This window comes from Dama dama, chromosome 17 (assembly GCF_033118175.1).
Source record: "Dama dama isolate Ldn47 chromosome 17, ASM3311817v1, whole genome shotgun sequence".
NCBI classification, from domain to species: domain Eukaryota; kingdom Metazoa; phylum Chordata; class Mammalia; order Artiodactyla; family Cervidae; genus Dama; species Dama dama.
Genome location: NC_083697.1, coordinates 11,617,638 through 11,636,339, shown reverse-complemented (window position 1 = coordinate 11,636,339; position 18,702 = coordinate 11,617,638). Strand labels below are relative to the sequence as shown.

The 18,702-nt window shown below is 41.0% G+C and overlaps 1 protein-coding gene across 1 annotated transcript in view; it reads right to left on the bottom strand.

Moving 5' to 3' along the window:
• QRFPR (pyroglutamylated RFamide peptide receptor) overlaps positions 1-18,702 on the bottom strand; it is a 48,901-nt gene that overhangs the window by 29,499 nt on the left and 700 nt on the right. The window lies entirely within an intron of this gene.

Sequence of the window (18,702 nt, the reverse complement as noted above, 5' to 3'; positions counted from 1 at the left end):
AAATTTTACTATGTAAATGCTCTTTGAAATTCTCTATTCTATTTCAGCTTTTTTCAAGAATTGCTAATCCTGACGCACAAATGACTAATTAACAGGTTGCAACTTCTAGTTTGAAATTCACGTTCCAGAATAGTAATATCTCTGCTTCAGAATAAAGTTCAAACTCCTTTGTATAGCACTAGAAGGCTCTTCATGATTCTCTTTTCCTCTCCAGCTTCATCTCTCACCACTTTCTCTTTGCATGCTAACCTTTAGGAATACAGAGCTACTCACATTTTCCAGGAAAACTGCTCTTTCCTTAAAATCTTACACAACATAAACTGTGTACTGTTCACCCTTGTATTTGAGTTCAGTATAATGATTAGCATAAACCAGGGATTCAAAAAATATTAGGTGAATCAGTAAGTAAATGAATAAATGAACCAAGGAAAAATTACATAAAAACCTATTCAAAGAATGTACTTTGACAATAACATTCCACAGATTTCACTCTGCAAATGTAGGTTTAGGCTACAGAAAGGCGAAAAAGCACTCAATAACCTAGAGATTTACTAAGGAAAGTTATAATTTCTGGAAACTAGAGTGAACAGTTTCATAAAAGCTTATTTACTTTGAGGAAATGTTCCCCCATTTAATTTGGTTCAGCTGGATTTTGGCCATCAACAAATCAGACAGACAAATAAAGTTGATTGTGTATTAAATTCCACACCTCCTTGGTATAATGATGACTTGGAAAAATGAGCTGTAATAGCATAAGTCCTGGTTACTGTAGTAACTGCTTCTGTGGTATAATAGACAATCAAAGAGAAATATTTAGCTTGTCTATTTGCTAACAAAAAATGGTTAGTTAAAATGCCTATTATCATCAGTGAAAATAATCTGTCCCAAAGTAGAACACAGGAACGGTGCATTAGAGATCAATGGTGTATTAGAGATCAATAATGTATTTGAGACCTATGGGTCTCAAACTTCCTTGTGAATTTGGATCACATGGACAATTTTGTTAAAATGCACATTCTGATTCACTAGGTCTGGAACAGAATCTGAGACTGCATTTCTAACAAGGTTCCAGGTGATACGATGCTACAGGTCTATTGCCCAGACTCTAAATAGCAAGTTCAGGTCAGTTCAGTCACTCAGTCATGTCCAACTCTTTGTGACCCCATGGACTGCAGCACACCGGGCCTCCCTGTCCATCACCAACTCCTGGAGTTTACCCCCAAACTCATGTCCACTGAGTCGGTGATGCCATCCAACCATCTCATCCTCTGTCATCCCCTTCTCCTGCCCTCAATCTTTCCCAGCATCAGGGTCTTTTCAAATGAGTCAGGTCTTCACATCAGGTGGCCAAAGTATTGGAGCTTCAGCTTCACCATCAGTCCTTCCAATGAATATTCAGGACTGATTTCCTTTAGGATGGACTGGCTGGATCTCCTTGAAGTCCAAGAGACTCTCAAGAGTCTTCTCCAACACCACAGTTCAAAAGCATCAATGCTTCGGCACTCAGCTTTCCTCATGGTCCAACTCTCACATCCATATATGCCTACTGGAAAAACCATAGCCTTGACTAGACAGACCTTTGTTGGCAAAGTAATGTCTCTGCTTTTTAGTATGCCATCAAGGTTGGTCATAACTTTTCCTCCAAGGAGTAACAGCCTTTTAATTCATGGCTGCAGTCACCATCTGCAGTGACTTTGGAGCCCCCCAAAATAAAGTCTGTCACTGTTTCCACTGTTTCCCCATCTATTTGTCATGAAGTTATGGGACCAGATGCCATGATCTTAGTTTTCTGAATGTTGAGCTTTAAGCCCAACAAGCAAGAAAAGCATTATTTAAGCCCAAATAGCAAGAAAAGCACACAATTTTTATTTTGTTATTTTTTGCAGACATCTATATTTAATGTCTACATTTTAAAAGTGGAAAGTTTGAGAAACAAAGTTACAACTACAAAAGCCTCACATTGGCATTACTGACCCGAAATACTAGCGTTTCTAATATAATAGTTTTTGTAAGACTACGGGATCATCATGTATGAAGCATTCATGAAAAGTACACAGTTTATTGAAGATGTTCTCTTTTGATCCTAGGCAGCATTACTTCCCATTTCAAATATTTCTGTTACCAAGGTAACTGGGCCACAAGGGGGTCCTATGACCACTTGACCTAATGACTTGTGCTGGAGAACTGTTTCAGCCAAACAGCAGCCCTTCCTCCCTCCACAGAATTTCAAATTAAAAGGAACCAGTACTATTCTTCCCAGAATAAGATATCTTCCAGTTACCAGTGATGTAGTCATTTTTCATTTACATCAGGAACTTCAGTTGTCGTCATTTCTCTATATTGCTACCACCTAGAACTGAAACATCTTAAAAAGATATATAAAAGTCACATGGAACCCAAACAGCTCACTATACTATTTTGGCTCATATTCCTCTAACTTAACTTTTATTTATTTATTTATTTCTGTTAGATATCCTTCAAGTTTTTAATGGAAGATAATCAAATCCCAGTCTCATAGAGTCAGCTTCCCATGTGTCAGTAACATCTATAAGTCAAGAGTTTTTGACAATAATAGAAAAAAGCGGGTGTAGTTTTCCCCCAGTTCCTTTCCTTGATTAAGGTTTTTTTTGTTTTGTTTTGTTTTTGCTATATACCTTTTTCCAAGGAGAGAAAAAATGGGGAATATATATACAGATGTTTTAACTAAAGAGAAATTCTTTCTCTGGAATGTTTACTACAATAAAGACTATTTAAAGTGAAGTCTGTCAAGGATAAAAAGCAAATCCAATTTAGATAACTCACCAAGGTTTATACTTATCTGACATGAAATTCCCATCATAATTATTGAATTAACTCTGCAAATTATCACAGAGAAGAGTTCTTCCAAAGACTTGAGAATTTCATAGATAAATTTAAAGGAAACAAATTAGTCAATTAACCTCTTTGAAGTCCACACAAGCCTGGTGTATTTTGCAGCCTCCAGGAATTTTCCAAGGAAGGAGCCCACACTACATCCTGCTTCACATGTCAATCTCGCCACAGCATGGCCCTGCCCTTCTCTCTGAGTCTGCAGACGGAGAGGCCCTGTGTGGATCTCATGACCCTGCCCCTTCCCCCACAGCCCTTTGCTGACTGGATATTGGGCCCAAAGTCAAAGTCAAGGCCAAAGTCAAAGCATACTGTGCCCAAAATCAAAGCTTCTCTTTGGGCTAAGACCTAGTAAATTAAATGAAGATACAGTATCAAATGAAGCCAGAGGATACACAGAAAAGACATAAGCAACAGTGGAGACCACAGGATTTTGAGAAAATAGAAAACCTAAAGATGAATAAATAGAATAGGATGAGTTTTCCTAGCTTGGTTCTCTCTTCAACACTTCACTCCTTAACTAAGGAAAATATTTGCTGGATATTTCCCTCTAGGGGCCATTTTATTAACCAGATTGTGTGGGATAAGTGGGGGGGGGGTAGATATTAAGATGGGGTATTTGCATGAATAAGACTGAGATCTAAAGGAGAGAGAGAGGAAATGGGAGAAGGAAAGGGACAGAAGAAAGGGAACAGGTGGAGAGAGAGAAGAAAAAAACAAGCAGGAACAGGAGAACAGTGAAGAAAGACAAAAAGGGAAAAGACTGGCCAGTCTGGAGAAAGGAAAGGACCTAAAGAGCAAGAATGTCCACGATATAAGTGAAACATACTCAAGATAACTGGAACGTAATCAAGGGAGTGTCTCTTGGGGAAGGATGGGGAGTGTAGCACAAAGGAGTTGAGGAGTCTAGAGGTCCAGGATTACCAAGGGGGAGGGCAAGAGTCAGTGGGAGGGCTTTGCATTAATACAAGACGCAACGTTGTGTCTGCAGTACAGATGGCCTGAAAAAGACACCTGAGACTTGCAAGTTGAGAAGAGTCTTGTGGGACATGACAAATTGTGACAGAAAACACCTGAGTGGAAGAGAAGAAAGGGGTTTTAAGAAATAACCTTGCAAAAAGTGAGTTAAAACCTTAAAATTTTTTTTAAAGTATGCAAGTAAAATTTTAAATTATTTTACATGAGTGTTGGGTTACTGGACTAAGTTTCTTAGAATTTGATGCTGTACCTAGCCTGGGCTACCTAGAACACTAGGATTTATTCAGGCTACCAAGAGTAAAGCAGAAGGCAGAAGATACAAGACAGTAGAAAGACTTAATAAACCAAAAGATTAAACACTGTGATAGTAAAAAGCAATCAGATTTAAACAACAGGCCTTTCAATTGCTGAAAGGAAGCAAAGTCACATTTGTGGCTAAGCTCTGGAGATTCATGACTTCTCATGGTGTGCTCCACACGGCTGCCTCTTTAAGACCCACTTCAGTTTCCATGAGATCTAGCTGTCACCATCCTTAAATTCAACACAGAAGCCCTTTTCCTTTATTTCCTCCCCTAAACTCCAATTATTTGAGGTAAACTGAATCTTTGCTCATTGCGACTGAAAAAGCAAAAGTCAATGCAATCTCATTCTTCTGCACATCACAAAAATAAATACAACTTATTCCTTAAAAGCCTCAAACATCAGTGCAATGATAGATAGATGATATACATTAATTCATTAAAAATATTTATTGATAACCTCTTACATGATATTAAGAACTTTCTATTGCTGGGCAACAAACTAAGTGCTGGATAAACAAGACAGATGAAATCTTTGATCTTATGGAACTTACATTCTAGTGAAAGCATTAGTCGCTCAGTAGTGTCTGACTCTTTGAGACCCCATGGACTGTAGCCTGCCAGGTTCCACTGTGCACAGAATTCTCTAGGAAAGAATACTGGAGTGGGCTGTCATGCCCTTCTCCAGGGGAATCTTCTGGATCCAGGGATCGAACCCAGGTCTCCTATATCGCAGGTGGATTCCTCACTGTCTGAGCCACCAGAGGAGCCCACTCTAGTGAAAGACACCAAATACACACACACACACACACACACACACACACACACACACACACACACACACACACACACGTATGCTTGCTTGCTAAGTTGCTTCAGTCACGTCTGGCTCTTTACGACCCTATGGACTGTAGCCCACCAGGCTCCTCTGTCCATGGGATTCTCCAGGCAAGAATACTGGAGTGGGTTGCCATGCCCTCCTCCAGGGGATCTTCCTGATGCAGGTATCGAACCTGTGTCTCTTATGTCTCTTGCATTGGCAGGTGGGTTCTTTACCACTAGCACCACCTGGGAAGCCCATATATATGTGTATATATATATATATATATATATATATATACGCAAATAAATTGTGTCTTCAAAGTCATAAAGTTTAGATATGTTATTTCTCCAACACTGAAAATCTAACTTGAATAATGTGCTGGCTGAATCTATGAGCTGTTTTAGCATCCTGCACACACAGTGTGAAGATATACATTTTAAACCTAATGATTCTATTTATAGGTAATGTGAAATTTTCAACAGAATCTATATCTTACTCAAAGTGTTATTTTATTTCATTAAGTGTCACTTACTTTGCTTTAAGCGCTAGATCAGGGGTAATTTCTAAGCCTCCATCACTGTTCTTGCAAAGAAAGTAAAACTGTTCTCTTAAAATGAATTTACTACTATTTCTTTCACAGAGTCCACATAAGACAATCCTTGCTTGGACCAGTTTCATATTGATACTAAGACTACAGTTTGATCCAATAAAATTCCTCCTCTTAAAAAGAAGTCCTTTAATAACTGTGGATATTACAGGAAAGCAAAAGTTTTAAAAAGCCAAGCATGGGGTTTCATCTGTAGATTAACCTGACAGGTCCTTCTGTATCTCAATCAGTATGGGCTCTGTGTGTGTATTAGTAGTCCAATTGTTAGTGGACTGGTGGGAAGAGCTACTGAGAGTCATTTTGCAGGAGTCTGAACATGAGTTTTCATGAACCAGAGTTTAAGCAAGCTCCAGGAGATGGTGAGGGACAGGGAAGCCTGGCATGCTGCAGTCCATGGGGTTGCAAAGAGTCGGACATGACTGAGCAACTGAACAACAACAACTTCTCTTCAAAGTTTCTGAGGAAAAGATCATGGCAATGTTTTCATTTCAGGAAATGTGTCCTCCAGGTCCCAAAACAGCATCTGACATCTAGGGGTCAAACTGTGTGGCCAGTACCATAGGTAAATGTAGCAGAAGTAGATGATGAAGCATAATGCATTGTAGAAACAGTGCCTCTTTCCAGCAGAGCCACTATGCTAAAACCCGAACACTGAAACAGATACCTTCAGATCCTGGAACCGTCAGTTCCTACCTGTATAAGTTTGGGCAATTTATTTAATGTGATGATGACAAACTGTAAACAAAACAAAACAAAAAAGCTACACATTTCTTCCATGACTCTGCAACTCCCTGCACCCACCCGTAGCAACGTGACTATGCCACTTTTCTCATCAAGTCACGAGATCTCTATTTCTCCATTCTTTGAATCTGGGCTGGTGCTGTGACATGCTTTATCATAGAAGTGACATCTTCACAACTTCCAGCCCTGGTCTCAAGGAGTCTTCAAGCTTCTGCTCTCACTCTCCTAGAACGTGATGCTTTCGCACAAGGAATTCTGGGTTATCCTACTAGATAAGGAAACTGCATGACCAGAGATGACCTGTCTCCACTGAGGCCATCTCAACAGTGAGCCTCCATTAGGCTCCTAGAGGACTGGGGTCTCATGAGTGACCCCAGGTGTGAGCTGTGTGCTCAGTCACTCAGTCACATCTGACACTATGACCCCGTAGACTGCAGCCCACCAGGCTCCTCTGTCCATGGGATTTCCCAGGCCACAATACTGGAGTGGATTGCCATTTCCTACTCCAGGGGATCTTTCCCACCCAGGGATCAAACCCAAGTCTCTTGTATTTCCTGCATTGGCAGGAGGATTATTTACCACTAATGCTACCTGGAAAGCCCAGGTGAGACTAGCAAAAAACTGCCCAGCTGAACCAGGCTAAAACTACCAACCCATTGAATCATGAGCAAACAATCAGCGTGTTTGTTAATCCACCAGTGCGAGTAGTTATGCAGAACAGATAACTGATACATAGCACCATTTCTTTGTCCCTTCATTTTCTCCCATGTAAAATGGGGATAATAGACCTGCCACATAGAAAGCTCTATATTAAGAGTTTGATATTCATTTCAGGAATATTCTCTCTTCTCTACAGAGCTGATGAGATTCTAGCATCCAGAATTCCCTGTGCTAAGTTGCTTCACTTGTGTCTGACACTTTGCGACCCTGGGGACGGTAGCCCGCCAGGCTTCTCTGACCATGGGATGCTCTAGGCAAGAATATTGGACTTCAGGGGTGGTAGAGGGGAAGGTTTGCTTTGAGCTTGTAGCACTTGTGAAAATAAAAGCAGTTGGAAAGCAGAAAAAAAAAAAAAAAAGAATATTGGAGTGGGCTGCCATGCCCTCCTCCAGGGGATTTTCCTGACCCAGGGATTAAACCTGCATCTCTTACATCTTCTGCATTGGCAGGTGGGTTCTTTACCACTAGTGTTACCTGGGAAGCCCCAGAATTGCCCAGATTGCAGCAAATCTCACATGCCAGCAAGAGAGAGTAAAGGACAGCAGTCATGAAACTGATGTCATTGCTTCACCATGGCCATGACGCTGGTCATGTTCCTATCAAGTTGAGGTGCCTGATGTGCCTTGTCATACCATCAGCTGGGCAGCAGGGATGTTCACAAGGTAACCAGCAGCACAGATTCATAATCAAGGGAGGTTCAGTTGGGGTGGGATGGGGAGGGTGGCACAGAGCAGTTGAGGGACCTTAAGACTCTGTATTATAAGAGGGGGCACGATTCAGTGGGACAGCTTGGCACTGACACGGGCATGGCAACACTGTGCCTGCAGCCTGGAGTGGCCTGGAAAGACACATGAGTCTTGCATGGAATTACAAAAATCTGTATCAGCCCCAACAAATTTTTTACCACTTAATTCTCCTTTAGGGATATATTAAATATTATTGCTTCTGAGACAAAAGAAATCAAGCACTCTTTTATTTTCTGAATACAAATGATTAGTTTGAATTTTTATAACAGTCTGCATGTAGAAGTGAATATCTTCAAGATTTTAATAACAAAAACATCAACGGGCCAGATTATTTGTATCCTGTTTTGTATAAACACATTATCATATGTATCTGAGATATTAGTAACATGGCACATATAGCCTTTTAATTCTATCATCCTTATTGGTTATAAAACCATCCTACACACAATGTAGAATGCACCTAACATTTTAAAGAATTTATTGAGGACACTGGCTTATATCATTATACAAATTTCATGTGTACACTATATTTTGACCTCTGTGTACACTACAGTGTCTGTTGGTGTTGCGCTCAGTCACTCAGTCGTGTCTGACTCTTTGCGGCCCCATGGACTGTAGCCTGCCAGGCTCCTCTGTTCATGGAATTTTCCAGGCAAGAATATTGGAGTGGGTTGCCATTTCCTTCTCCAGGTGGTCTTCCTGACCCAGGAATGGAAACCATGTCTCTTGCACCTTCTGCACTGGCAGGTGGACTCCTTCCCACTGAGCCACCTGGGAAGCCCACACCACAGTGTGCTTACCACCAAAAGCTTAGTTGCTACCCATCACCATATAGTTGACCCACTTCACCCTCCTCCCTTCTGCTCTGGTAACCACTATTCTCTCCTATATGTCTATGTGTTTGTTTTTTGTTTGCAGCTGTGAATAATAGTCTGCTTCCTTTCATCAGGTAGCCAGGAAGTGTCAGGTTCTTTAACGTGAGGTCATTTATTCTCGTAGCAGCCCTGTAAGGTGGGCCTAGGTTTTCCCAAGCCTATAGACGAGGAAACTACAGCAAAGAGAAATTAAAGAAATCTCCTAACATTAAACACTGTGTTTGCCAACCTATAATGTTTGCAAATAGCTCAATTTCATAAAGAAAAGGGTTTCTTTTTAAAAATAAACACTTCATAAATGTATTCAAAGGCACTTTGAAGTTTTATAGGTGGAAACATGTAAATACTAGCTGCTTCATACTGAAATCCAATGGGAAATCACAAGAACTGGATATACATTAATATTTTTGTTAAAATATAGCATGATGTAAAAACTTCACCTTTGTTGTAGTTTCGGAGGCCACATTGACCACTGTGGCGTAGCATCATCCATTTTGAACTTATTCGCTTGGTCTACTAATAGGACCAGATAGAATGCAAAGAAATGTAACTTATAACCTAGTTAATACAGGATAAACAGTGGAACAGAATTAGAAACAAGGTAGTGTGGCTCTAAACTACACCCTCATTTTCACTGCACCAAACTACCTCATCTATTTCTCCCAGGATATGAGAACATGTTATCTTTTAAGGAGACCTCTATTAGTCTTTAATAAAGTTCAACCCTTCTGGAATGAAAAGTAATATATTTCTCAGAAACCCAGCCATAAGAAGAACAAATTTAGTTTTGCATAGATAGATAAATATAATAAACATTTACTTGAGTACTTCAGAATCAGTCATTACAAGTCTTTAGCTTTAAGACAGGAAAGGAGGTAAGTTTAGCTTCTGCTGAATCCTTTTGAGACACTGTCTGAGGGGGAATGGCCAAGATGAAGACCTGTTCACTGACCTTTCAGTAATTCCTTAGCAGGACTTCCCTGGTGGTCCAGTGATTGGGAATCTGCCTTCCACTGCAGGGGATGTGGGTTTGCTCCCTCGTCAAGGAACTAAGATCGCACGTGCTGTGGAGCAACTAAGCCTGTGCGCCAGGACTACTGAGCCTGTGTGCTCTAGAGCCCATGTTCCAGAACAAAAGCAAGCCCACGTGCCGCCAAGAAGACCCATTGCAGCCGAAATTAAACAAATCAGTCTTGTAAGAAACTCCTTAGCAGGAGAAGGCATCGCTTCAGCACCGGGCTAGGGGTAGGGCGAACAGCTGCGTGGAGGCTGGTCCATCAGGGAGCATGTGAATGTGATAGCAACAGGGAGAGAGACGCGCGAGGTGAGCGGGCGGAAGCGGAGAGAGAAGCGCGAGGTGAGCGGCCGGAAGCGGAGAGAGACGCGCGAGGTGAGCAAGAGAGGCTCTTCAAAACTCTGGTTGAGCCTGCTCCCACAGTACCTAGTCCAGAGTTTATGCCTGTGGGAGGGCATCAAAGAAACCAAAGACAGAGGCCTTATGTTTGGGAGCTCATAGTTCCCATTAGCTGGACTCAGTCCAGTAGACACAGGTAGGCAACCCTGTCAAGTGCGTTTATCTGCCTCACACGTCTTCGTTCAGGACAACATCCTGTCAAGATTCCTGTGTTCCCAAGCAGCAGTGTGGTGGCTAAGAATCCGCCCGTATTCCCACCACAGTTGTTAGGTTGGCTTGTCACACTTTCACAGATTCCGTCAGTAAGATTCTGTCAGACAATTCACAGAAACAAGCGACAGCTCGAGATCAACATGGCGTCAGCCCCCTATGTCTCTAGCCTCACAGGAATACCTCAGACCTGAAGGGCCACTGACCAACGGCACAGACAGCGGGCGCTCTGCAGGGAAGGATCCCCCCGGCACAACTTAAAGTACGGCCAAACAGTTTTTACAGACTTACACAAAAGCCCGTAGCTGGACCTTAAGTGGGAACATGGAAGGAAGTCCCGCGTTTAACTAAAACCAAACTAGAGGGATAGATGACAGTCAGTCTCCCATGGGACGGAATGAAACCACCTCACAGTGGCTCCTCACTGGGATTTTCTCTCTGCTCCAAGAGCCGTCACCCAGCGTTCTGCCAAGACTCAGTCAGACAGTGGTTGCTGTGTTGTGCTCAGTTGCTCAGGCGCGTCCAACTCTTTGTGACCCCACGGACTGTAGCCGCCAGGCTCCTCTGTCCATAGACTATACAGTCCATGGGATTCTCCAGGCCAGAATACTGGAGTGGGTGGCCTTTCCCTTCTCCCGCAGATCTTCCCAACCCAGGAATCGAACCAGGGTCTCCTGAGTTGCGGCGAATTCTTTACCAGCTGAGCTATCAGGGAAGCCAAAAATACTGGAGTGGGTGGCTATTTCCTCCTCCACAGGATCTTCCCAATCTAGGGATCAAACCCATGTCTTCTGGGTCTCCTGCACTGCAGGCGAATTCTTTACCACTGAGCCACAGGGGAAGCCCCCGGTGGGGAGGTTAAGCTTTGCTTTTGTGTCCTCTGTGAAGACCTATGTGCAAGGTTGCCAGGATGCCAGGGTGTAACTGTCCCTGCATCTCCCCACAGTGGTTGTACTCCAGCCAGGTCATTCAGGTAGGGCAGACCCCGCGCTTCCGTCTCCCCACTGGCATGTGTATATGACTGATCTTTGAGCAGAGGATTTTGAAGCATGGGCCACGATAATTGATTCTATCGGTAAGAGAATGATACTAAGCTGCCTCAAGTCCTCAGAGTATTTTACAGCTACCAGGAAGGATTCTCTCTCATCTTCTGCTATAGATAGGATTTTTTTTCTCAGTTTTTCTTTTTGAAAATTTTTTATTGTGGTAAAATATCTGTAACATAAAATTTGCAGTTTTAACAGTTTTAAAGTACGCAGTTCAGTGGCATTAATTACTTCACAATGTTGTGTGACTGTCACTACTGTTGCCAAAATGTTTTCATCCTCTCAAACAGAAACCTGTACCTATTAAGCAATAACTCTCTTTCCCTTTCCTTTCAGCTCCTAATAATGTCTAATCTATTTTCTATCTCTTTGAACTTGCATATTCTAGATAGGCGAATATAGTGCTTCAGCCACTCAGTAGTGCCTGACATTTTGCAACCCTTCAGACTGTAGCCCACCAGCCTCCTCTGTCCATGGAATTTTCCAAACAAGGATACTGGAGTGGATTGCCATTTCTTTCTCCAGGGGATCTTCCAGACCCAGGGATCGAACCCATGGCTCGGGTCTCCTGCATTGGCAGGTGGGTTCTTTACCACTAAGGCCACCTGGAAAGCCCAGGCAAATATAAATGAAACCATATGATTTATCTTTTGTGTATGGCCTATTTCACTTAGCATAATGCTTATTATCAGAACTTGGCTCATTATATGTATGTACTATACTTTGTTCATTTATCTTGAGATAGGGTGTATTTAAAAAAAATGAAAGCCTATAGCTCCAGGGACTATCTTACACATACTTGACGAAAAACATCCCAAGAATGAGACCACAATATAGAAGAAAGTGAAGCTGGGCACAGAGGGAGATTGCCAATGCCCTGGAGCCATTGTCGGAGGACCTAGGGCCAGCTGTGCCTGAAGCTAATCCTAATCCTGAGCTTTTCAGTTCTGTGGAGATATTCCCCACTTTTCTTAGTTTAAATTGGGTTTCTCTACTTGCAAACAGGAATCCTAATAAACCAACCACTTGTCAAAGAGCATGCTGAGTTATATTCCAGAAAAGCAAATTAAAAGAAGATTCTTTTTATTCTATGTGAACAATAAAGTTTTTCAAACTTCTCATTTTAAAATCCTTTCCTTATTTTAACTGTAAAATGTTTTTGTTTTAAGTAGAGAGAATATTTTATACAAATCCCATTGCTGTTACTGCCAATCTCACCGTCTGAGAAAATTTAGTGATTTTCTGACCCCTGGCATCTTTCCTTCTTAAAGAGTGCAATAATTGATTCCAGGGAAGATCACCCAGAGGCCAGCCCCATGGCACAATTTTTAAATTTTATTTCCAAACTGCTGTTGCTGTTGGGCCTCCCTTTGATTTATTTCTTTTAGACTTTAATGAGACTATTCTTCATCAACAGCTTTGATCATCCATCTGAAAAGATTTTTAAAGGCCCATAATACCGCTGATTTTACATCAATTTCACCATATTTAAATTTCCCCTGGGACTCTGAAGTTTCTGAGCTGTTCTAGAACAAATTATTATTATAAATACAAGTGATATTTTCTAACCACTAGTCAATCAATAATAAAACAATAATATAGACCTGAAGAAGTTCAGTCTAATCTCTCTGTTCTGAACTGGCCCAAAGAATTAAGATCTTATCATCAAATAAAATTTTCACAACTTTTAATAACCCACTTCACAATTCATCAGCTCAAAATCTCTAAAAATCCACCTAAATTTGTCATGCTGTGTTCAGTGAGGGCTCTTTTCCTCCCTTCCTCCCTCCGGTCCTCCTTTCAGTAAAACTGTTCTTTTTCATATGAAATCTTATGCAAAACCCTATCTATTAAAAAGAAAGAAGGGAGTTGTTCTGATGAAGCTTGAGAGCTTTACCTCATCTGTCACAAGTCACCCACCCGCACCGGCCACTATGGCTCGGGGTAAAACAGACTGAAAACCTGGTGTGCTAGGTTAGCATTAGAGTTCTGTTCTCCAGATGAGAGAAAACTTCTTCTAACCTTTCTTTGCATAGCTTAGATCCCAACATTTTTTTTTTTTAATCATTTTTTACTTCTTTTCAAATCCATTGGGAAAGACTCCCAAAAAAGGGCATCAGTATAGATGAAATTGGCTGTGTACAATAAAAGAATTGCCTCAGAGTTCCATGTTGGACTAAATTTTATGCAACCTACTTCTGTATTTTCTGACCATTCTGACTCCAACTGCTATTTAAAAAAATATAATAGCTACAGTATATTACATTGGTACATGTGACTGGTATCATGCTATTTAAGCACTTTACATACATTCTTTCTTTCACCTTTATAACAGCCCAAGTGTTGGTGCATTTATCCTACATCATTGGTTCTCAACCTTGGTTATAAATTACAATATTTTCTATCAGGAAACTTGAAAATCATATACCCAGGGATCACACTGATACTCAGGGACCAATTAAATAAGAATCTCTAGGGGAAAAGAATCCGGCATCATTTTCAAAACTTCCCAGGTGATTCCTGTGTTTTTCCAAGACTGAGAGCCACTGCTCTAAGAGGAATTCTGATGTTTTACACTTTATCACCCAAGCTGGAAGTCCTCAAGCGTAGACAAGGATATATGCTTCCCTCACTGATGCAGCCATCACCTAGGATATTTTTGGAATTCCTTTTTTTAGAAGAGCTTTTACTCAATTCGCCAACAACCATTAGAAAATCCTTTTCATTTCCCTAAGCAGGACTGCAGGGAGAGCCACAGAGCTCTCTGTACACCCGGGGAGACCATCCTTGCCCCCGGCTGTGACTACACCCACAGCAGGATTAAAGTGGGCACAGAGCCCTGCCAGCAAGGGACCACTCCACCCTCTCCCCAGACACTCCCCACCTCACCTTATTAATGCTGAGAGCTATAAAGAAGCCTAGAATTAGAACTGATTTTCTGCCCCCAGTAAAGACCAAAGATCCTGCCTGCCTCAACTAAGGCATGGTGCGGCCAAATAAATAAATAAAATAACCCCTCAGGCCTCAAGTTCACATGTACCTCAGTCACCATGAAGCCTGTTCTCTTTCACTATCCCTCGCTCCTGGTCCCAATCCAGGCTCATCCCGACTTGACTCAAGCCTCTGCTGCCCAACACTTCCACTGTGCTTTCTCCACTATGCACTCTGGAACCCTGACATCAACAAAATCCTCTGCATTCTCCATCTTTTCTTTGAATGCTTCCTTCCCCTTCTTATTCTAACTGAAACCTGGCTATTCCACCAGGGCACAGCTTTCTCACCATCTACAATATCCTAATAAACAGAGCGGATACCTAGGAAATGCAGAATACAAGAATGACTTATATGTACTATTAATAATAACTTAGACCTGGGCAGAGGGACAAAGGAGGGTGAGAGAATGTTAGAGGCTGAGAAGATATTCATGTGTAAATGCCTTCAAATTGAGTGAGGAACTATGGCTTAAGCTGATTAGATCCTGATTTCAGAGTCATCAGGAAAGTAAGGAACAGTCCTGGCTATAGCCTCAATGCAGAAATGAATGAGGAAAGAAAAAAAGACTGCATACTAGGCTTCTGTGGATACACATGCAAAAAAATAAGGGTAAGTGAGAATCATTCAAAGGGAAAGCATAAAGAAAGAGACAGAGACATAAAGGAAACAAAGAGAAGGAAAAGAGAAGTTTACGGGAAAGCTAGAGAAGAGAGCAAAGTGTCTGATAGCATTACTCAGAAGCTCAACTTATTATACTGAATTTAGCTGGAAAAAAAATTTGAACACGCTCAGTCAGTGATTGTGGAGGAACATGTAGATATTGTAAAGAAAGATAAAAGGAGGAGGAGGAGGAAAGAGACAAAATGAAGAGTAGGCTACAGATAAGGAGAGGTAAATTCCCTGGTCCCAAGAACACAGTGGGCAAGCTCACTGCTGGAGTCTGACCAAATAAATCAGAGTAGATCAGAGACAGAACTTTCAAGGCCTTACTGTTAATTGCTATGGTAATAACACAACCCCATCCTTGTATCAGTGATCAAAGAAAAGTTAGGAGCAAATGTTATTTATTATTTTGGGGGGAAGAGAATCCTCACTCCATATGGGACGAAGTTCTGGGGAGTAGTGTGGGAGCAAGTCAATTGACAGGTCAAAGACAGTTGATATCTTATGGTAAGACACAGTGTATAAACAGGATTGTACATCAGCTTGCCACAATGCTGGGCAACACCTAGATGCTGAGGATCAGTTGTATCTCATAAATAAACTAAATGTTTATGGATACACTTTGTCTTAATGTTATGGATGTGCCATTACTGGACAAAAGGAAACTTAATACCTCTGCTCAGGGGTATGCTGGAAAACAAGTGTCTGGGTTTTTTTAAAGGACAAATATATAGCTAACAATTTCCACGGTTCAAATACACCTGCTATGACTAGTTTCAAGGCAACAACATCATGTCCTGCAGGGAGCTGGGGAGAGATGCATACAGTGGCTCTAAGTCAGTACTCCAGAGCATCAGATGCAACCAGTCTGCACTGGGGCTGGCACAGCTCAGTTTTAAAACTCCCTAAGGAGGTTCTTTGTGCAGCCAGGTTTGAGAACCATTACCTAAAGCAGTACCTCTCAAACTTTCTCGTGTGCATGAATCACTTGAGGATCTTATCAAAGCATAGGCTTTAATTCAGGAGGTGCTCTTGGTCCTGAGCAAGGGAGAGAGTACACTAAAAGAAGAAACACAAGTCATTCCCATGCTACTGTTCTCAGAAATGTCCAAGAGGCTTTGTAGAGAAGACACAAACTGGAGGTCCATGTTGTTGTCGCTCACTCACTCAGTCGTGTCAGACTTTTTGCAATCCTGTGGACTTCATCATGCCAGGCTTCACTTTTCTTCACTATCGTCCAGAATTTGTTCAAACTCATGCCCATTGAGTCAATGACACCATCCAATCATCTCATCCTCTGTCACCCCCTTCTTCTGCCCTCAACCTTGCCCAGCATCAGGATCTTTTCAAGTGAGTTGGCTCTTCACATCAGGTGATATGTGGCCAAACCCACAGGGAGGTTTGCTTTCACCCAACTGCATTTTATTTTTCAAATCTGAATGAATGCCAACAGCATAAAAATCTGTATTTCTGGATTCTCTGAAATGCCTTCCTTAAATAGTATTCTTGGACTATATCATTTTCTTTCTTTTCTGCACACTTTGAAGCTCTGTTCCTAAAATGCACTCCATTCTTCTTTTTCTTCTGGAAACAGTCTGAATTACCCTTCGAGATCCCTGCCTTGATGAAACCTTCCTGACTTTTCCATGCTGCAGGGCTAAATAAATTCTCTCTTACCATACCTACCTTTTGCCCAGCTTAGGTTATTTCCTATTCTCTGAGGCCCATAGAGCCACATGTGGGCTTTATTCATTTTTGTATTCTCATAGTAAAATGCTTTGCCAATAAAGGGGATCCTCAATAGCTTTATAAATTAAAAAACTGGGAACTGATTTCAACTCTTAGGTTACATTCCCTTTAACTCTCTTTTTGTAATTCATCAGGGGAGTTTTGCCATTATTATCCTATCCTGTGAAGTACAAGTTAATTCTCCTTGTTCCACTATCTCCAGTTGGCTTACAAGCTTTCTTTTCCCTTGAACTTCAATTTTGGTGTTGCTTATTCAATTTATAAGAACATTTATCCTATAAATCTGGTTCCAGATGAACATAGACCATCTCTAAACACTTCTTCATAGAATTAATTCCTTACATATTCATGGAATGATAAATTTTTTCAAAGCACTTTTTATAATACACTTTACCCTCATACTAACTCTGAAATATATGTAAGCAATGTAGTATGCTCTTTCAGCATTTGAAGTTAAAGTGAAATGTTCACCATGAACTAGGAAAACAGAAAGTTCAAAAAAAATCTTTGCAATGCCCACCTAAATCCTCAGGAATGAAGGTCCACCAGGTACTCTTCCCTAGGCATCACTCTCCAATGATAGAGGCTAAAGATTTGCCCCATTCCACTCCCAAGCTTCTAGAATCCCTAATACTTAATTGAAAAACTGAAGTCCAGATATGTTGAATTAACCTGTGTTATTGCCAAAGTAGTAATCCAAGTCTTTTGATTCTCAGTGTAAGAACCCACTTTGCTTAATTGCATTTAACTTTATAAATGTTGCTATCATCATCCAGCAATACAAACATGCTTCACAGATCTGTCTTCACAAACATTTAGAAATGAAAACTCCTGTGCCTTTTTCTCAAAAAAAAAAAAAAAAAAAAAAGCTATATGTGATGGTCAAAAGTTTTTCCATTAATTCTGTGTTACAATGGGCAACTTTAAAATACGCAAGTATAATGATTTAAATCAGAGTGCAAAAAAAAGTCAGTAATCCATAAATCAGTTTATGACACTGCATTATGTGTTACTTTTAAGCCAATGCTGTGTACTCTAATGTTCGATGCATTTGGGGAAATACATACATCGTAGATGAGATGGGAATCAAAGATTTTAGCATCCTGATCCACTACAATAAATACAGTACAAATTAATGAAAAAAAAAAAAATACCAGAGACTTAAACTGAGGATCTCAAGTTGGTACCAGTAGGATGAAATAAACACCCACCATAAGAATAAAAGGGATTAGCTCAGGAACGGGTGGAAATAGCAGAGCTTCTCCCTGTTCTCCCTATATTTCCAACTACTTTCTAAGAATTTTTATGTGGTCACAAGAGTACATTCACCCATGAAAATACAGGTACAACCAATGCTTCCTCCTCAGGGCACTCCATAAGCATTGGTAAAAATACAACCCACTACTATTTAGGATTACAAAACACATGCTCTAGCCGTGTGTCTTTGAAAAGACTGGATCATTTGGGAAGAGTTTGGTGTCTATTTTCCCCACTCAACAATGGTTCCAAATGGTTCTCTTCCATTTTTGCTCTCCTTCTAAGGAAGAGAAATTAATCTCTTCTCTTCCAGGGGCACTATGTTTTCTGTATTCCTTCTCCAAGTATGAGTCGGTTTATGTTTTTTTGTTTGTTTGTTTTTAAGAAGGACTAGATTTTTTTTTTTTCCTGCTAACACATTAGGTTTGTTTTAAAGTTTTAAGTTCATAAATATACGTGCACTACAAATACCCGTATAGGCAACCTGGGGAGTGAGGCTGGAGATAAGAGGAATGAGTTGTTGGGGCTTTTATTATTTGAAATTTTATCTCACTTTTATTCAAAAAATGGGAAAAAGTTCTGATAATTATGGAAAGTGTGTGTTTGGCGCTCAGTCGTGTCCGACTCTTTAAGACCTCGTGGCTCCTCTCCCATGGAATTCTCCAGGCAAGAATATTGAAGTGGGTTGCCATTCCCTTCTCCCAGGGGCTCT